Genomic DNA, 19,835 nt, shown 5'->3' on the forward strand with positions numbered 1-19,835 from the left:
AGAACTATAAAATCTTGGTACCTTTAAAGGGTTAAGAAGCTAAGATAACCTCGCTGGCACCTGACCAAAATGACCAATGAGGAAACAAGATAATTTCAAAGCTGGAGGTGGTGGAGGGGGGACGACAAAGGATCTGTCTGTCTGTGTGATGCTTTTGCTGGGACCAGAACAGGAATGGAGTATTAGAACTTGTTAGCAGGTAATCTAGCTAGAAATGCATTAGATTTCCTTTTGTTTAAGTGGCTCATAAAATAAGTTGTGCTGAATGGGATGTATATTCCTGGTTTTGTATCTTTTTGTAGCTTAAGGTTTTGCCTAAGGGAATTCTCTATGTTTGAACCTGATTACCCTGTAAGGTATTTACCATCCTGATTTTACAGAGGTGATACTTTTACCTTTTCTTTAATTAAAATCCTTTTCTTAAGAACCTGATTTCTTTTTTATTGTTCTTAAGATCCAAGGGTTTGGGTCTGTGTTCACCTATGCAAATGGATGAGGATTTTTATCAAGCCTTCCCCAGGAAAGGGGGTGCAGTGCTTGGGGGGGATATTTTGGGGGGAAGATGTCTCCAAGTGGGCTCTTGCCCTGTTCTTTGTTTAACATGCTTGGTGGTGGCAGCATAGGGTTCAAGGACAAGGCAAAGTTTGTACCTTGGGGAAGTTTTTAACCTAAGCTGGTAAGAATAACCTTAGGGGGTCTTTCATGCAGGACCCCACAACTGTACCCTAGAGTTCAGAGTGGGGAAGGAACCTTGACAGGTGGTTTCAGCTGTCAATAAGAGAGTATCAGCAAGCATCTGCTTTAAAATAAAAGGATGAAAGCCTGATCTTTTTGGAAGGAAACTTTATTCAGGTGCTGAAGTACACCCCCAGATGACTAATCAGCAGGCTTTGCTGTGATGTTATGATTTCTCCTTCTGGGACAATGTTTTAAAGCAGTGGTTCTCAAACTTTTGTATTGGTGACCCCTTTCACATAGCAAACTTCTGAGGATTTGTCTACGCTGGCAAGTTTGTGCGCAGTAAAGCAGCTTTGAGCGCAGTAACTCCTGAGGTGTACACACGGCCAAGCCGCTTAGTGCGCAGAAACTGTGCAGTTGCAGCGCTGTAAAAAAAAAACCACCTCAATGAGAGGTGTGGAGCTTTCTGCGCTGTGGGTACAGCACTGCGGTGCCATTGTAGACACCGTGGTGATTACAGCGCGGTGATTGGCCTACAGCAAGTGTCCCACAATGCCTGTTCTCACCTCTCTGGTCAACAGTTTGAACTCTACTGCCCTGCCCTCAGGTGACCAACAGTCAGCCCCACCCCATACATTCCTTTGCAAATTTGAAAGTCCCCTTCCTGTTGGCTCAGTGATGCGTGCAGTGGTTTCAGCGCATCTTTCCAGGTGGCCATGCCTGCTCCGTGCACCCAGTGATCGCCCGCTTGGAGAAATGCCGAGCTGCTGGACCTCATCGGTATTTGGGGAGAGGAGACAGTGCAGTCACAGCTGCTCTCCAGCAGTCGGAATTATACCACCTATGGACAGATTTCTAGATGGATGATAGAAAAGGGCCATGACTGGGACACATTGCAGTGCAGGGTCAAAGTGAAGGAGCTGGGGAACGCCTACCACAAGGCATGGGAGGCATACCGCCGCTCTGGTGTTGCGCCCAAGAGCTGCCGGTTTTACAAAGAGCTGGACGTGATACTTAGTGGTGACCCCACCTCCACTGCGAAGTCCCCTGTGGATACTTCGTTGGCTTCATTGCCAGTCGAGAGTGGACCGAGCCAGGAGGAGGCAATCTTGGATGAAGAGGGGGAGGGTGAACCAGAGGCAGAGGATGACTCGGAGGCCAGAGATGCATGCAGTCAGGAGCTCTTTTCTACCCTGGAGGAGCCTAGCCAGTCATAGCAGGTGGATCTAGGCAAAGCACAAACAGGAGAGGAGGCCCTTGGTAAGAGGATCTGATTTTGTGAATTGCTGAAGTGAGTTGGTGGTGGCAGGAGCGTTGCAGAAAGCAGGCTTCGTTCCCAATTCATGCCTAGTTTGAGCAGCGGAACAGGCTGTTGATACACTCTCACTTCACAGGAATCTCCCTCAGACATCTCCAGGAAATTCTTGTTGAGATACTTGGCGATCTGCTCCTGCAGGTTCCTCGGCAGAGCTGCTTTGTTTCTTGCCCCATGAACGGAAACTTTCCCACGGCGCTGTCACGGGGGGCGGGGACTGCAGCTGTACACAGGCTAGCTGCATAGGGGCCAAAGTGGAAGCCGCAGGCTTGGAGAAAACCCTCCCTTGAGTCCCTGCTCACCCTCAGCAGCGAGATACCTTCCAAAATGATCACCTCCTGTGGAAAGTGTGGGGTCAGGAATCATTATCAGCCCCCCTACCCCACACAGTGGGAGCAGTGATTTACCCTGCCACTGCGGCTACTTACCATTTTGGGGGTCTTGTGGCTTATGTGTGCATGCCCAGAGTCAGCCAGTTAGTGTCAGGTGTGTGAGTACTGGCTGTGTTTTAAAGCACTGAAACAGGGTTGTGTTGCAAATAATACTGCATCTGTAAAATATTGCATTTAAACTTCACAGAGATGACCTGGGGAGCATCGCCTCCCTCTTTATTGGTGGCAGAATAGTTACAAAGAATTAGAAAGTGTCCAAGACAAACTAAGGAGGACTTTATGCATGAGGTTATGAAGCAGCTGCTTTCGCAAAACTCTTTCCCATGTGCCTCCCACACCCCGCCAACGCACTCTTATCAACCTCCTGGCTCCACACTCTATCCTCAGCATTCCACTTCTCCCTCTTCAAAGTCCAGCAATGTGGACTCCCAATACCCACTGCACTCACCCATCCATCTGCACTTTGGCCCTGCTGAAGTACAGCACCCACTGCATCGTATTTCAAAGGAGAAGGTTGGGGATGACCCCTAGACATACACAAATCTGTAGCTGTCCTGGGACCCTTCCTCCTCTTGAGACTTTCTATCCCCCCCCCCACCATCATCCTCCTCTGCTGATGAATTTTTTTGTTTGACTCTCTCCTCTGGTTGTTGTCTTTCAATAAAAAAGAGTGTGTGTGTGTTTGAAGGCAATCTTTATTCTATTACGTAAAGCAAAAAGAGCATTGGAAAGCAACTTACATAGAATCATAGAATATCAGGTTTGGAAGGGACCTCAGGAGGTCATCTAGTCCAACCCCCTGCCCAAAGCAGGACCAGTCCCAAACGAAATCATCCCAGCCAGGGCTTTGTCAAGCCTGACCTTAAAAACTTGTAAGGAAGGAGATTCCACCACCTCCCTAGGTAATGCATTCCAGTGTTTCACCACCCTCCTAGTGGAAAAGTTTTTTCTAATATCCAACCTAAACCTCCCCCACGGCAACTTGAGATCATTACTCCTTGTTCTGTCATCTGCTACTACTGAGACCAGTCTAGATCCATCCTCTTTGGAACCCCCTTTCAGGTAGTTGAAAGCAGTTATCAAATCCCCCCTCATTCTTCTCTTCCGTAGACGAAACAATCCCAGTTCCCTCAGCCTCTCCTCATAAATCGTGTGTTCCAGTCCCATAATCATTTTTGTTGCCCTCCGCTGGACGTTTCCCAATTTTTCCGCATCCTTCTTTTAGTGTGGGGCCCAAAACTGGGCACACTCCTCCAGATGAGGCCTCACCAATGTTGAATAGAGGGGAACAATCACGTCCCTTGATCTGCTGGCAATGCCCTTACTTATACATCCCAAAATGCCATTGGTCTTCTTAGCAACAAGGGCACACTGTTGACTCATATCCAGCTTCTCTTCCACTGTAACCCCTAGGTCCTTTTCTGCAGAACTGCTGCCTAGCCATTCGGTCCCTAGTCTGTAGCGGTGCATTGGATTCTTCCGTCCTAAGTGCAGGACTCTGCACTTGTCCTTGTTGAACCTCATCAGGTTTCTTTTGGACCAATCCTCTAATTTGTCTGGGTCCCTCTGTATCCTATCCCTGCCCTCCAGCGTATCTACCTCTCCTCCCAGTTTAGCGTCACCTGCAAACTTGCTGAGGTTGCAGTCCATGCCATTCTACAGATCATTTATGAAGATATTGAACAAAACTGGCCCGAAGACCGACCGTTGGGGCACTCCACTTGATACCGGCTGCCAACTAGACATGGAGCCATTGATCGGTACCTGTTGAGCCCGACAATCTAGCCAGCTTTCTACCCTTTTCCACCTTTATAGTGTCTTCATCCAGCCCATACTTATTTAATGTGTGGGAGACAGTGTCAAAAGCTTTACTAAAGGCAAGGAACAACACGTCCACTGCTTTCCCTTCATTCACAGAGTCATAGAAGGCAATTAGATTAGTCAGGCATGACTTGCCGTTGGTGAATCCATGCTGACTGTTCCTGATCATTTTCCTCTCCTCTAAGTGCTTCAGAATTGATTCCTTGAGGACCTGCTCCGTGATTTTTCCAGGGACTGAGGTGAGGCTGACTGGCCTGTAGTTCCCAGGATCCTCCTCCTTCCTTTTTTTAAAGATAGGCACTACATTAGCCTTTTTCCAGTCGTCCGGAACCTCCCCCGATCGCCATGAGTTTTCAAAGATAATGGCCAATGGCTCTGCAATCACACCCGCCAACTCCTTTAGCAGTCTCGGATGCAGCGCATGCGGCCCCATGGACTTATGCTCGTCCAGCTTTTCTAAATAGTCCCGAACCACTTCTTTCTCCACAGAGGGCTGGTCACCTCCTCCCCATGCAGTGCTGCCCAGTGCAGCAGTCTGGGAGCTGACCTTGTTCGTGAAGACAGAGACAAAAAAAGCATTGAGTACATTAGCTTTTTCCACATCCTCTGTCACTAGGTTGCCTCCCTCATTCAATAAGGGGCCCACACTTTCATTGACTTTCTTCTTGTTGCTAACATACCTGAAGAAACTGTTCTTGTTACTCTTAATATCTCTTGCTAGCTGCAACTTCAGGTATGATTTGGCCTTCCTGATTTCACTCCTGCATGCCCAAGCAATATTTTTATACTCTTCCCTGGTCATTTGTCCAATCTTCCACTTTTTGTAAGCTTCTTTTTTGTGTTTAAGATCAGCAAGGATTTCACTGTTAAGCCAAGCTGGTTGCCTGCCATATTTACTATTCTTTCTACACATCGGAATGCTTTGTCCCTGTAACCTCAATAAGGATTCTTTAAAATACAGCCAGCACTTCTGAACTCCTTTCACCCTCATGTTATTCTCCCAGGGGATCCTGCCCATCAGTTCCCTGACAGAGTCAGTCTGCTTTTCTGAAGTCCAGAGTCCGTATTCCGCTGCTCTCCTTCCTTCCCTGTGTCAGGATCCTGAACTCGACCATCTCATGGTCACTGCCTCCAGGTTCCCATCCACTTTTGCTTCCCCTACTAATTCTTCCCGGTTTGTGAGCAGCAGGTCAAGAAGAGCTCTGCCCCTAGTTGGTTCCTCCAGCACTTGCACCAGGAAATTGTCCCCTACCCTTTCCAAAAACTTCCTGGATTGTCTGTGCACTGCTGTTTTGCTCTCCCAGCAGATATCAGGGTGATTGAAGTCTCCCATAAGAACCAGAGCCTGCAATCTAGTAACTTCTGTGAGTTGCCGGAAGAAAGCCTCGTCCGCCTCATCCCCTGATCCGGTGGTCTATAGCAGACTCCCACGACATCACCCTTGTTGCTCGCGCTTTTATACTTAATCCTGAGACACTCAGGTTTTTCTGCAGTTTCATACTTGAGCTCAGAGCAGTCATACTGCTCTCTTACACACAGTGCAACTCCCCCGCCTTTTCTGCCCTGCCTGTCCTTCCTGAAAAGTTTATATCCATCCATGACAGTACTCCAGTCATGTGAGTTATCCCGCCAAGTCTCTGTTATTCCAATCACATCATAATTCCTTGACTTTGCCAGGACTTCCAGTTCTCCCTGCTTGTTTCCCAGGCTTCTTGCATTTGTGTATAGGCACTTGAGATAATTTGCTGTTTGTCCTGCTGTCTTAGTATGAGGCAGGAGCCCTTCCCTTTTCAAGTTCTCCTGCTCGTGCTTCCTCCCGGTATCCCACTTCCCCACTTACCTCAGGGCTTTGGTCTCCTTCCCCCAGTGAACCTAGTTTAAAGGCCTCCTCACTAGGTTAGCCAGCCTGCTTGCGAAGATGCTCTTCCCTCTCTTCGTTAGGTGGAGCCTGTCTCTGCCAAGCACTCCTCCTCCTTGGAACACCATCCCATGGTCAAAGAATCCAAAGCTTTCTCTCCGGCACCACCTTCATAGCCATTCGTTGACTTCCACGATTCAACAGTCTCTACCCAGGCCTTTTCCTTGCACGGGGAGGATGGACGAAAACACCACTTGCGCCTCAAACTCCTTTCAGAGTAACAGCCATGTTAGTCTGTATTCGCAAAAAGAAAAGGAGTACTTGTGGCATCTTAGAGACTAACCAATTTATTTGAGCATAAGCTTTCATGATAAATTGGTTAGTCTCTAAGGTGCCACAAGTACTCCTTTTCTTGAAACTCCTTTATCCTTCTTCTCAGAGTCACGTGTTTGACTGTATTCAGACAAGCAATCAAGCACACGGTCAAACTGTCAATCTGTCCCCACAACAGACACTCAGATACTCACCAACACAGCCTCCCTAATGCAGCCCTTAGCCCTCAGAGAGATCCCGGGCAAACTCCCTCTGTTAGCCTCTCTGCTGTTTGCTGCTCAGCTGGTTCGCAGCTGCCTTGCTTTTTATAACAGTCAGGGCCATTCAAGGCTCACCTGGAACAAAGCACTCCCAATTCACACTTTTCAAACAACCAATCAAGCACACGGACAAACTGTCCCCACAACAGACACTCAGATACTCGCCAATACAGCATCCCTAATGCATGGTCAAGCACAAGGTCAAACATACAGCTATGTTAAGGCCCCTTCTTACATCTTGTGCACCAGTCACCTCCTAGCATTACAAGCACTGAAATCCTGAGCATAGCAACAAATATTAGTAGCTTTCAGCTTCAAATTGCTGCCTCAAAGCATCCCTGATCCTTATGGCCCCACGCTGAGCCTCGCTAATAGCCCTAGTCTCCGGCTGTTCAAACTCAGCCTCCAGGCGCTGAGCGTCTGTGGTCCAGCCATGAGTGAACCTTTCACCCTTCCCTTCACAAATATTATGGAGCACACAGCAGCTATAAGCATAGGAGTATTGTCATCGGCCATGTCTAGCTTCCCATACAGGCATCGCCTGCGGACTTTTAAACATCTGAATGCACACTCCACAGTCATTCTGCACTTGCTCAGCCTATTGTTGAACCGCTCCTTGCTACTGTCAAGTTGCCCTGTGTTTGGCTTCATGAGCCACGGCATTAAGGGGTAGGCAGGGTATCCCAGGATCACAGTGGGCATTTCGACTTCGCCCATGGTGATCTTCTGGTCTGGGAAGAAAGTCCCTGCTTGCAGCTTCTTGAACAGGCCAGTGTTCCTGAAAGATCCGTGCATCATGCACCTTTCTGGACCAGCCTGTGTTAATGTCTGTGAAACGCCCACGGTGATCCACAAGCACCTGGAGAACCATTGAGAAATACCCCTTGTAATGAATGTACTCTCTGGCTAGGTGATCTGGTGCCAGAATTGGAATGTGTGCGCCATCTATCGCCCCTCCACAGTTAGGGAAACCCATTTGTGCAAAGCCATCCACAATCTCATGCATGTTGCTCAGAGTCACGGTGTTTCAGAGCAGGATGTGATTAACGGTCCTGCACACTTGCCTCAACATGACTCCAACGGTCAACTTTCCCACTCCGAACTCGTTAGCAACTGATAAGGAGCAGTCTGGAGTAGCCAGCTTCCACGGTGCAATCGCCATGCGCTTCTCCAGCGCTTCTTCACAGCTCTCATTCTTGTGTCCTTGTGCCGCAGGGCTGGTGCGAGCTCATCACATGGTCCCATGAATGTGGCTTTCCTCATGCGCAAGTTCTGCAGCCACTGCTCGCCATCCCAGACGTGTGTCATGATGTGATCCCACCACTCAGTGATTGTTTCCCAAGCCCAAAAGTGGCATTCCACTGTGGTCTGCACCTCTGTGAATGCCACAAGAAATCTCCTGTCGTAGCTACTACACATGGTGAGATCCGTGTCGCACTCCTCTTGCCTTTGTTTAAGGAATAACTCCACTGCCACTCGTGATGTGCTGGTCAGTGCAAACAGCGTTCTTGTCAACAGCTTGGGATCCATTCCTGCAGCCAGAAAGAGGCAGGGCAGGGCGCACAGTAAACGAACAGTTGAAAGATGGTGCCAAATGTGGATGGAAGCACAGTGGTTGCTGGGATGCGAAACAATGCATCACAGGCATTGGGACAGGACCCAGGATGCCCTGCAGTGCCTTCCGCCTTCCCACAAGTCTTTGGAGCAGAAGAGAAAGAGGTGCTCTGTGGGATAGCAACCCATAGTGCACCGTTCCAAATAGCGCTGCAACTGTGAACATGCTATTGCACAAGCAGCTGTCAGTGTGAACACACAACAGCGGTTTTCCTTCGGCATTCTCTGAGTGGCGCTGTAACTGCCTGCGCTGTAACTTTGCCAGTGTAGATGTGCCCTGAGTGCAACACCCACCGCTTATAAATTAAAAACACCTTTTTATATATTTAACACCATTATAAATGCTGGAGGCAAAGTGGGGTTTGGGGTGGAGGCTGACAGCTCGTGACCTCCCCCATGCAATAATTCGCGACCCCCAGCTTGAGAACCCCTGTTTTAAAGTGCACGGACAAGTTGCCAGAAGAGGGGAAACAAGTTTCGGACTGTGGTGGCTGTGGGAAAGGTGGTGGTCAGGACCTAATTTTAGGCCACATTAGGTGTTGTGGATTATGCTGCCAGAGTGATGACTTTCTTCCCTAAGCCTCGTGCTCACAAGGATGAAGAGAGACTCCAAGGGTGAGGAGAGACTCCACATATTAGATGTTAGGAAGGTGTTAACATTTTACTTGGACAGGACTAAACTATTTAGACCCTCTTTGCAGTTGTTCTTAGCAATTGCAGACAAAATTAAGGGCCTTTCCAGTTTCTTTTCAAAGAATCTTATTGTGGATTTCCTCCTGTATACATTTGTGCTATGGCATGCCTAATATAACTACACTGAATAGGATGCTAGCATGGTCAATCAGATTGCAGGCAGCCTCTACAGCCTTTCTAGCCCATGTGACTATTCTGGACATTCGTGGAACCACAGTTTGATATTCAGTACATATGCCATCTCCAACAGTTTAGAGGTGATGCCAGTTTTGGACATCTAGTCCTTCAATCGTTATTCAGATAGACTCCGATCAAACTGCTTGTGAGACCCCTGCAGTGGAATGGACATTTGCTACACGCACATGTCCATTCCATGACCCTCCTTCCCCTCTATATTGGAGTCTATCCAGTAAGAAGGAACTGAGTAGAGGAGGGGCGGCTCTGCTCTTTATACCATTGCACAGCAGCATGAGGCAGCAGCACTGTGGGTCCCTGATCTTTGGTGCTTCTGTAATGCAAATATTGGATGATGGTAATTAATGGCTAAACTAGAACTAGCAATAGGAAATGCACTTAGGCTGGGATTGCCAAGGAGACTTGGGAGCTGGGTGCATAAGAACCTTAGGCTCCTTTGAAAATCCTAGTCTAGATTTATCTTTGTTTTGGTATAATTGTGATATTATGCAACACTTAAAGTATGTAATATATATTTGACACACGCCATTTGAATATGTCTGTCCCATGCAGTTTGTAAACACACTCAAAATTATACAAATCTATATACATAATTTTTTGTCAATTACTGTGGTGTGTGTATGCTAAATAAGTGGTCTGTCTTTAGTAGAGTGGCAAATTCTAAGACCCTATGTAGGAATGCAGGACTCTTCTGCTGAATGCTAAAACTCTGTTCAGGGTAATTTCTGGAGATTCATGTTGGTGAATTGGCTTATCAGGAAATGAAGGAGGTGGAATGCTGTCTCTTAGCAGAGGGCATTAGGAGAGAGGAGGTTATGGAGGGAAACTCCAATCTTGAGAAGGAAATTTAGCCTTAAGTGTTTGTGTTACAGTGTATGAGTTACTGTAAAGCCAGAGCAGCATGGAAGTGTGTATATATATACATCCTGTGTATATTGTTGAGGATGGGGTAAGGAGTTGCTCTTTGCACACTTCTATTGTAAATTAATGAATGTAAATGCCCCCCAAAAATGTAAATAAGCTTCTCTACTTCCAGTAAATTCAGACAGTCTAGCTATTTTAACCATTCTGTGACATTATATATATAAATATAAAAGCAAAACTGTTTTCTTCATTTGGAATTCTGTATAGAAACCGGTGGCAGAATATGGGTCCTGGTCATTACAAAAATCTTTGCTCCTTCTATTTCCTCCAAGCCCTTTATCAGTTGAAGACATGAAACAATCTGAAAATGTAAAGGATCTGGTTGAAGTTTAAATTATTCTAAAGGACTAAAGAGTGCAGTAAAATAGATGAAAAAATAAATGTCTGTTTTTACACAGAGTTCCTTGGGAATTTAAAGAACAATTTAAAAAGAAAAAAGGAGAGGTGGAAAAAAGGAACAGTTAGAAGATTTGAACACTGGATCAGAGGATTAAGGATATCTCCGTAGAACATCAAAACTTAAAAAGGTATGTGAACTTTTACCTTCTGCTAGTAAGCCTGAGCTGAAAGTCAGCGGGTCACTTTACTCTGTCATCGTAAAATTTGTCATCTCATAATTTTCCACCATTCCAGTTTATGGTTGTTAAGGTTCCTTCCCCACTCTGAACTCTAGGGTACAGATGTGGGGACCTGCATGAAAAACACCTAAGCTTACTTTTACCAGCTTAAGTTAAAAATTCCCCAAGGTACAAACTGTTTATTTTACCCTTTGCCCTTGGACTTCCACTGCCACCACCAAACGTTTATCTGGGTTTATTTATTAGGAAAGCTTTGTTTGGAAACGTCTTTCCCCCCAAAATCCTCCCAACCCTTGCACCCCGCTTGCACAGGTGACCACAGACCCAAACCCTTGGATCTTAAGAACAATGAAAAAGCATTCAGTTTCTGAAAAGAAGGATTTTAATAGAAGAAAAAGTAAAAAAGAATCACCTCTGTAAAGTCAAGATGGTAAGTACCTTACGGGGTAATTAGATTCAAACCATAGAGAATCCCACTAGGCAAAACCTTAAGTTACAAAAAGACACACAGACAGGAATATCCATTCTATTCAGCACAGCTTAATTTCTCAGCCATTTAAAGAAATCATAATCTAACACACATCTAGCTAGATTACTTACTAAATTCTAAGACTCCATTCCTATTCTGTCCCCAGCAAAAGCATCACACAGACAGACTTTTTTTCCCTCCCCCAGCTTTTGAAAGTATCTTGTCTCCTCATTGGTCGTTTTGGTCAGGTGCCAGCGATGTTATCTTAGCTTCTTAACCCTTTTCAGGTAAGAGGATTTTTCCTCTGGCCAGGAGGGATTTTAACGGGGTTTACCCTTCCCTTTGTACCATTGTCGTAGATATAATGTAGTACTTTTCTAAAAAGAAACATATGGGATTCTTTTTTGTCCATCTCCCAAGTGGAAGGAATTTCTTGTTTTATTTTGTTTTTAGAATGTTTGTATTACAGTGGCTCCTAGAGGGCCTAGGCTGACCAGGTGTTCGGTTTTTGACTGGAACAACTGGTCAAAAAGGGACCCTGCTGGCTCCGGTCAGCACTACTGAGTGGGCCATTAAAAGTCCGGTTGGTGGTGCTGAGGCACTAAGGCAGGCTAGTCCCTACCTGTCCTGGCTGGTGCACCGCCGCGCCCCAGAAGCGGCCAGCAGGTCCGGCTCCAAGGCGGGCGGGGCACGGAGCTCTGCACTCTGTCCCTGTCCTGAGCACCGGCTCCATACTCCCGGCCAATGGGAACTGGGTGGGGTGGTGCCTGCGGGCAAGAGCGGAGTGTGGAGCCTCCTGGCCTCACTGCTTAGGAGCTGGATCTGCTGGTTGCTTCTGGGGTGCATGCAGCCAGGACAGGCAGGGAGCCTACCTTAACCTTGCTGTGCTGCTGACTGGGAACCTGAGGTAAGCCTACCACAACCCTCCCCCCACTCCACCCCCAACTGGAACCCCCTCCTACACTCCAAACCCCTCATTTCTGGTCCCACCCCAGAGCCCGTACACCTTCCTGCACCCCAACTCTCTGCCTCAACCTGCAGCCCCCTCCCGCACTCCTAATCCCTGAGCCCCACCCCCCCCCGCCTGGACTGCCTCCTACACTCCAAACTCCTCATTCCCCAAGCCAGCACCCAAAACCCTCCCACACTCCTACCCCCGCCCAGTGAAAGTGAGTGAGGGTGGGGGACAGTGAGCCACTAAGGGAGGGGGAGTGTAGTGAGCGGGGGGTCAGGGTCTCAGGGAAGGGGTGGGGCTAGGGTGTTTGATTTTGTGCGACTAGAAAGTTGGCAACTCTTAGAGGGCCCTGAACAGGATCGTGGTCCCTTTGTGATAGGCGCTGCACAGATATATAATGTGAAATGGTCCCTGCCCAGAGGAGCTTACTCTTTTAAGATTACAAGTGACATTGGAAAGCTAAGGAAAAAAGGGCACAGTCAAAAGTTAGGCAAATGTTTGTTATTTACAATTGGAATTTTTTTCTGTATAATACAGATAATGTTTTGAATGTGGTTATTGTGGAAAAGCAGAGTTAAAGGAGTGTGTCCTGCATTCCAGCAGTTTCATGATCATTCTAAAGTGTTGTGGGAGTGAAGTTCATAGTTGTGGGCCAGATAGTGAGAAAAGTCTCCCTCCCTCCCTCCCTTACTAGTTTCATGTTTTCGATCATCAGTTACATTGTTTTAGTGGAAAAACAACAAGGAGTCCGGTGGCACCTTAAAGACTAACAGATTTATTTCGGCATAAGCTTTTGTGGGTAAAAAACCCACTTCTTCAAATGTGTGGAGTGAAAATTACAGATACAGGCATAAATATATATTGGCACATGAAGATACGGGAGTTACCTTACAAGTGGAGAACCAGTGTTGAAGGCCAATTGATTCCGGGTGGATGTGGTCCACTCCAGTAATTGATTAGGAGGTGTCAATACCAAGAGAGGGAAAATTTCTTTTGTAGTGAGCCAGCCACACCTACTTCCTATTCAAGCCCAAATTGATGGTGTTAAGTTTGCAAATGAATTGTAGCTCTGCCGTTTCTCTTTGAAGTCTGTTTTTGAAGTTTTTTTTGTTGAAGAATGGCTATTTTTAAATCTATTGAGTGTCCAGGGAGATTGAAATATTCTCCTACTGGCTTTTGTATGGTAGCATTCCTGATGTTTGATTTGTGTCGATTTATCCTTTTACGTAGAGACTGTCTGGTTTGGCCAATGTATATGGCAGAGGGGCATTGCTGGCTCATGATGGCATATATCACATTAGTAGATGTACGGGTGAATGAGCTTCTGATGGTGTGGCTGGTGTGGTTGGGTCCTATGATGGTGTCGCTAGAGTAGATATGGGGACAGAAAAGGTAACAAGGTTTGTTACAGGGATTGGTTCCTGGGTTAGTGTTTCTGTTGTGTGGTGTGTAGTTGCTGGTGAGTATTTGCTTCAGGTTGGGGGGCTGTCTGTTAGCAAGGATTGGCTTGCTTCCCAAGGCCTGTGAGAGTGGGGGATCGTTTTCCAGGATAGGTTGTAGATCGTTGATGATGCGCTGAAGAGGTTTTAGCTGGGGGCTGTACGTGATGGCCAGTGGTGTTCTGTTATTTTCCTTGTTGGAACTGTTCTGTAGTTGGTGACTTCCGGGTACCCGTCTTGCTCTGTCTGTCTGTTTCCTCATTTCCCAGGTGGGTATTGTGGTTTTAAGAATGCTTGATACAGATCTTGTAGGTGTTTGTCTCTGTCTGAGGGATTGGAGCAAATGTGGTTGTCTACAGCCAAGCCCTAAGATACAATGGATCGTGTGATGTATCCTGGATGGAAGCTGGAGGCATGTAGGTAAGTATAGTGGTCAGTAGATTTTGCCTCAAGTAAATTGTATAGCTCCTGTGGATGGTTGTGAGGATCAGTACCAAAGCCTTGAACTTGAAGCCTAAAGTGCTATCATTTGTATGTGGTGTTGCTGTAAATACTGGGATGTTGTCATGGACATCTCAAGGGACAGCTGCAGTCATAAAGCTAACAAGCTATTTTAGTATGCATAAGGAATGGACTGGAGAATAATTAATACTGATACTATTATATAAATCAGTGATGTGGCCCGATCTTGAATATTTCATGCAATACTGGCTGTCTGATCTCAGGATATTTTAGAACTGGAGTGGGTTTAGAAAAGAGCTATGAGCATGATCAAGGGCATGGAAAAACTCTTGTATGAAAAGAGCTTGAAAAGATCAGGATTGTGTATTTTAGAAAGGAGATGAATAAGAAGGGAATTGATAAAAGTATATAAATAATGAATAGCATAGAGAAGGTAGATTGGGCTTTTCTGTTTTTTCCCTCTCCCACCCCAAACCTAAGAACAAGGGGACTGTAATTGGGTCAGCAATCCTTGTTGGGTATGTGCATGGTCTTTAAGCCAGTTCAGCCCTGGTATGGGGCCACATTCCCAGAGCTTCCTCCTTGGAAACGCTATCTTCCTGTGGTCCTCCCCAGGCTCAGTTCCTGCAGACAGCCAGGAGCTCCCTCAATGCTCCACACCAGCAGACTGTCCTTGGCTCCTTCCTAGCAGCCAGCCGTGAGCCCAGGGTGGATAAAAATCAATGATTTAAAAAAAAACTGGATTTTTTTATTGAAATTGGATTTTTTTGGTAAAATGCTTTTTGAGGAAAAAACCCATCTAAAGATAGTTTTAATTAAGCTACATTATAGCTCAAAGATATCTCATCGTGGAATAGGGAATATAAATTCTAATTTTATAGTATGAGACAATATATTCATGTAATGTTTAAGAAAAGTTTTGTAAATGAGTTCCAATAGTTCATGGATTAGGGACCTAATCTTATGGAATTCCAGGGGCTTCTGTATAGATTATTTAGGTTAATCTTTCTGTCTACCTAATGGAACTCAGTGCTCAATCTAGAAGATACCATCAGAGATGTTTAGTTTTGCTGTTCTCAAGCTGTGGGTTTGTGTCTCCAGAGACAACATTTTTGTTAACAGCAAATACATACATAAATAGTATATAGAGGTGAGAAATAAGAGACTCTGTTGTCCCTCTGCAAATGTGTGTACACAGAGTCAATCCCTTACCTCTCTCTAAAAGTGCAAAGTTTCAAAAAGTTGAATGAATAGAAGATTGTTTGTTTGTGCCAGAATAGATCTGGACAAGGAGAAGAAGTCTGGAGATAAATGTGAGAGGGAGGGACAGGCAGTAGAAACAAAAGTGAAACTGTTTGAGCAGCATATTCCAGAAGTCTTGAGGTCTTTCTGAGTGTGTACCCTTCATTGATTTGAGATCTACCATACTATTCTCTCACTAGAAGGGAAAACCTATAATGGCAGCAGGCCGTAGATGAGATCCAGTTTGGGTCTCCTCTATCTCTGAGTTGTGAAGAATATGGATTAAAGTTGTAACAACCAACAAGAGTGCACTTTCATGTAGAAATCCATGATTAAATTGAGTCTTCCTGGCTTGTGATTTAAATCATGTTTTAAATCAAATCCACCCTGCATGAGCCTCTCACTCCCCTGGTCCCTGCCAGCAGACTGATCTGTCCGTGGCCCTCCTGCTCTTCCAGGCAGCCAAGCCTGCACTCCTTTCTTCTCCAGCTCCAGGCTGCAACTAACTGCTGCTCTGTTCTGTAGCTCCTTTTTATAGGGTTCTCCTGGCCCCTGATCGACCGTTCCAGCAGCCCCTTTGGTTGCTTCCTCACAACCACCTCTGCACTGCTCCTTTCCTGGGATGGGTGTGGCAGAACCCTGAGGCCTTCAGCAGGAGGGCCTTGAATATCACAGCGATATTCAGTGCAATTAAAAGGTGGGAAGTTCAAAACTGAGAATAGGATATACTTTTCACCCAATGTGGGATTAAAGTGTGGAACTCATTGCCATGGTAAATAATTGGGGCTAAGAATTTATCAAAATTCATGAATGGATCTGATATCTAGATAGATATAGGGAATACTCAGAGTTGTTATAGCAATGATGACAAACTTTGGAAGGGATATTAAACCTCTTGCTTTAGGTCTGAAGACAATGTCTATTAGAGGATTAGGATGAGATCTATGAGGATGGGCTCAGGTTATCCCATATCTTCTTACTGTGGGTTTCTTTCACCTTTCTCTAATAGCATCTGGCATTGGCCACTCAGAGACAGAATATCATATTAGATAGCTATTGATATACTGGATCTGAACCAGGGCCCATGTTTGTCTTTCACACCACGATTATAGTTCTCTGTGTCTGGAAACTTCTAAATCACATTTGGGCACTACCAGAATATGTATAACAACCATAAAATGGTGTGCATCCATTAGAGCTTTCTTAGGGCTGGTGGTCTCATCTCTGGATAAGTACATAGCAATATTTAGGCTTTGAGGTCCTGAATCGTGACCAAATTTGAATGTGACTGGATGGGGTCGAATTTCCAAGTTAGACATTAATGGAAGAGAATATTCCTATGTCCATTTGTCATTATTGTCCATTCTTAATCGGATTGTACGTAGCGTAATGCCATCTTTGCCATTTCTCTTTTTTCTCCCAAGGTCAGACAGTTTTTTGTCATCACTTTTTGAGGCAAAGTCTTTTATGATTTCTGATAACCTGAGGACAAATTTTTGTTGAATTTTTTCATATTCTACAATTTGGAATAGAGAGTGCCTTCCGGTCTCAATCTTCCCTCTGTTACATTGGCCATACAGTCATTCCTTTCTGGATTTACACTGTGCTTTGTGCCTCTCAATTTCTACCTCTAGTTTGTCGCTGGTTCTGCATTTGGTGGGAATATGCGTTTAGTTTTGCAACATTTCACTGTTGTGTGCTACTCTGCTACCATGATGATTCTCCTCGAGCTTGTTGCTGTATTTTTTTTTTTTTTTAAATTTGTTCTTCCCAATAACTTTTATATTAGTGTTTTAGGTGCTGGTCTAGCACTTGAGCATTTTTTGCTTTTGGGTAGCATTCTTTGCTCCAGTGGTCAGGAAGTTAGAGTTGTTGAGCCCTGGGACCAGAGATCTATATGAGTGGATCAGGCTTTCATTTTGATCTAATTTTTGATTCTCTAGTGCTTTGGAGTAGAGTAGAGTTTGCTGCCCTGGTTGATATGAAACCAGAAATCCAATATTCTTTTCTTTATGTTTATTAGGAGGGGAATTCTGCTCTGCCTTTATTGCAGTGTTGTTGCTGGGGTTCCTGTGCACATAAGTGTGTGTGTTGGGAGTCAGTTAAGGTTGGATCTCAGACTTCACTCCCATAAAGTAGAATGGATTGGTTTGAACTGTCATGGTTGTGTGACAGTAGTGGTATTGGTTCCTTTTTGGTGTTAAAGGCCCACCACAATGCTTTTTCTTGAAGTGCTTTTATAGCCAGTGTCATGTTATTTTATGCGTTTATTACGAGCCTCAGGTATTTGTTCAGTCTTCATTTTACTCTGTTTTGGTTGTTTTGGGTCTCTTTCTGAAATCAAGGTTTGTCTTTACAAGGTTGATCAATAGGGCACATATATTTTAGAAAGTTTCCATAGGCGACACTATGACCAGATCATCAGCATACTTTAGGTATTCTTACATATCTCAAAACATTGTTCTATAATTTATTTATTTTTACAAATGTAATGTTAACTACTGATATCCTTATTTTGTTTTTGTTTATTTTGAAGGAAATAGTTATTTTGCTTATTCTCTGTTTCACAAACTCTGGTATTCTGTATGTTTCTCAAGTCATTGATGTTAGTGAGTTTTTATTAAACAAAGTTCAGGGGCATTGAATGAAGCATTAGAAATGATGTAATCATTTGTGGCACCCTGAGCAGGGGAATACCAAACTTGAAAAAAAAAAAGTTTTGTATATAACTACCTCTGGTATTGTCTCTTTGAACGCTGTGTTACTATAATGCTCTTTATTTGGGGCTACGCCTTACCACCATCCAGGAACTTCAGCTTCTGCAGAATGTGGCGATTCATTTGTTTGACAGCTCTTCTCACATCATACTACTGCTCCATGATCTGCACTTGCTCCAGTTTGTTTTCCTGTGCAATAAAATGTATGGGTTTTAACCTGTAAAGTCCTACAGGTTAGGTTTAGGACATGGGTTTAGGACATGGGTATCCTCATTGACTGACTGCATCTGGGCCCTTGCAATCCTTCAGCAGTTAATACTAAGCACTTCAGCTGATCCTAACAGCCCCTTAATTTAATTGGGAGGGGTCTGGAGGCAGGGCTGTCTGAATTAAGAATCTTCCACTTTGGAACCTGTTTTCCCTGTTAGGCTTTCAGAATGGAATTTGATGATTTCTGAAAAAGTAATTGATATTTCTTCATCTTTTTCTGGAATGGAAGGCTCAGGATGATCTAAAACAGAGACCAGAGTCCAAAATATGTATGTATGTATGTATATTTTAATTCATATGCTTGTGCCCAACCCCTGCCCCCATCGTGCAGAGGTCTGTATTTTTGAACAATTCAAACTAGTAATGCTTTAGCAAGGAGACTTCTGTCCTACTCCACCCTACTCTTATCAGGCTTTTGGCCTACTCATTTGCAAACTTTTAGGTCTCCATTAGGAGGCTCAGCAGAAGCCTGCTGACCTACCATGACAGCAAGAACTTTTTTGGAAAAAGGCGGAGTTCTGCTAGAAAAAAATACAAAAAAGAATATAGAACAGCTTTCAACCTGAACTTCAACATCCAGCCTCATCTTTTGTGATTGTGGTAGAGAAAAGATACTCCAGCTAAGAGCCTAGCCTGCATAAGTATATATATAGGTTTAAAGGGTACTCAGAATAAAAAATGGAGCCATCAGTCTTCCTAATAACTAGATGGCTAAAGGTTTTCATTCCCTTTCATACATGTTAATAAAACTCCTGGGTTTTTAAAAGGTTAGAGGTTTCATACTTCTCAACCTTTCTGTGTAAAAATATGAAAATGAAGATTATGAATAGGCTTGGAAGGATTAAATTTTTATCATTAAATGTCAAAAAACATTAATTTCACCATACATGCACCAACTAATTAAAAACTGTTTCCATTAATAATCAAAATTTATAGATCGGCAAAGTAGGAGAAGTCCTCCTTAATAAATTATTAGATTTAAGGATGTTTTTGATGTGATGTTGAGAATTTGTGTTTTTAACAGTTATAAAGCCTTAACTTTTTGAATCTGTGGTAAATATCATTAAATAATTGTTTGACCCCTCCAATACTTTACTAAAACTGTGAAAATTTGCCAATAAGTTTAGAAACGTGCTTAAAAATAAAAATGGAGGTCTGCCAAGCCTAATTATGAATATTATTTTAAAGACTCTACCATTAGATGGACATGTCATTAGTGTTGCTGCCTGTGGCATAGTCCCTCACCATCAACAATGTTCTTAGCTAAAATTTGCCAAATAGACCTGGTGACTTATGTCCTTAACTTCTCCAAACTGGAGGGCTCATACCTGACATGACAGCTTCATAGAAGAAATGAATATAAATTTTAAAAATGGTTTGTTGTGCCTTTTGGTGACGACTGACAGGAATGTCAAATTCCAAATCCCCATAGCTTCCATTTAAGTCTTTCACCTTGAGAACATGGAAATTGTCAGTCTGTTACCCTGTTGCAGGTGTCTGTCTTTATATGTGATATAAGGGTAATATGATTAGTAATTATAGGCCATGGAGGTACCAATGTTTGTAGTTAATGGTTTTCTGACATGTTCCATTTTAAGTCGCTGTTTTCAGTTGCTCATA

The 19,835-nt window shown here is 44.4% G+C and overlaps 1 protein-coding gene across 4 annotated transcripts in view; it reads left to right on the forward strand.

Annotated features, from left to right (window-relative positions):
• FER (FER tyrosine kinase) overlaps positions 1 to 19,835 on the forward strand; it is a 446,225-nt gene that overhangs the window by 23,149 nt on the left and 403,241 nt on the right. For all 4 annotated transcript variants that reach the window (XR_013346171.1, XM_077817292.1, XM_077817291.1 and 1 more), the window contains one exon: positions 10,482 to 10,610. The gene's annotated coding sequence lies outside the window, so the exon portion shown is untranslated. The remainder of the gene's footprint in view (positions 1 to 10,481; positions 10,611 to 19,835) is intronic.

The sequence above is a fragment of the Eretmochelys imbricata genome, chromosome 5 (assembly GCF_965152235.1).
Source record: "Eretmochelys imbricata isolate rEreImb1 chromosome 5, rEreImb1.hap1, whole genome shotgun sequence".
Lineage (NCBI taxonomy): Eukaryota > Metazoa > Chordata > Testudines > Cheloniidae > Eretmochelys > Eretmochelys imbricata.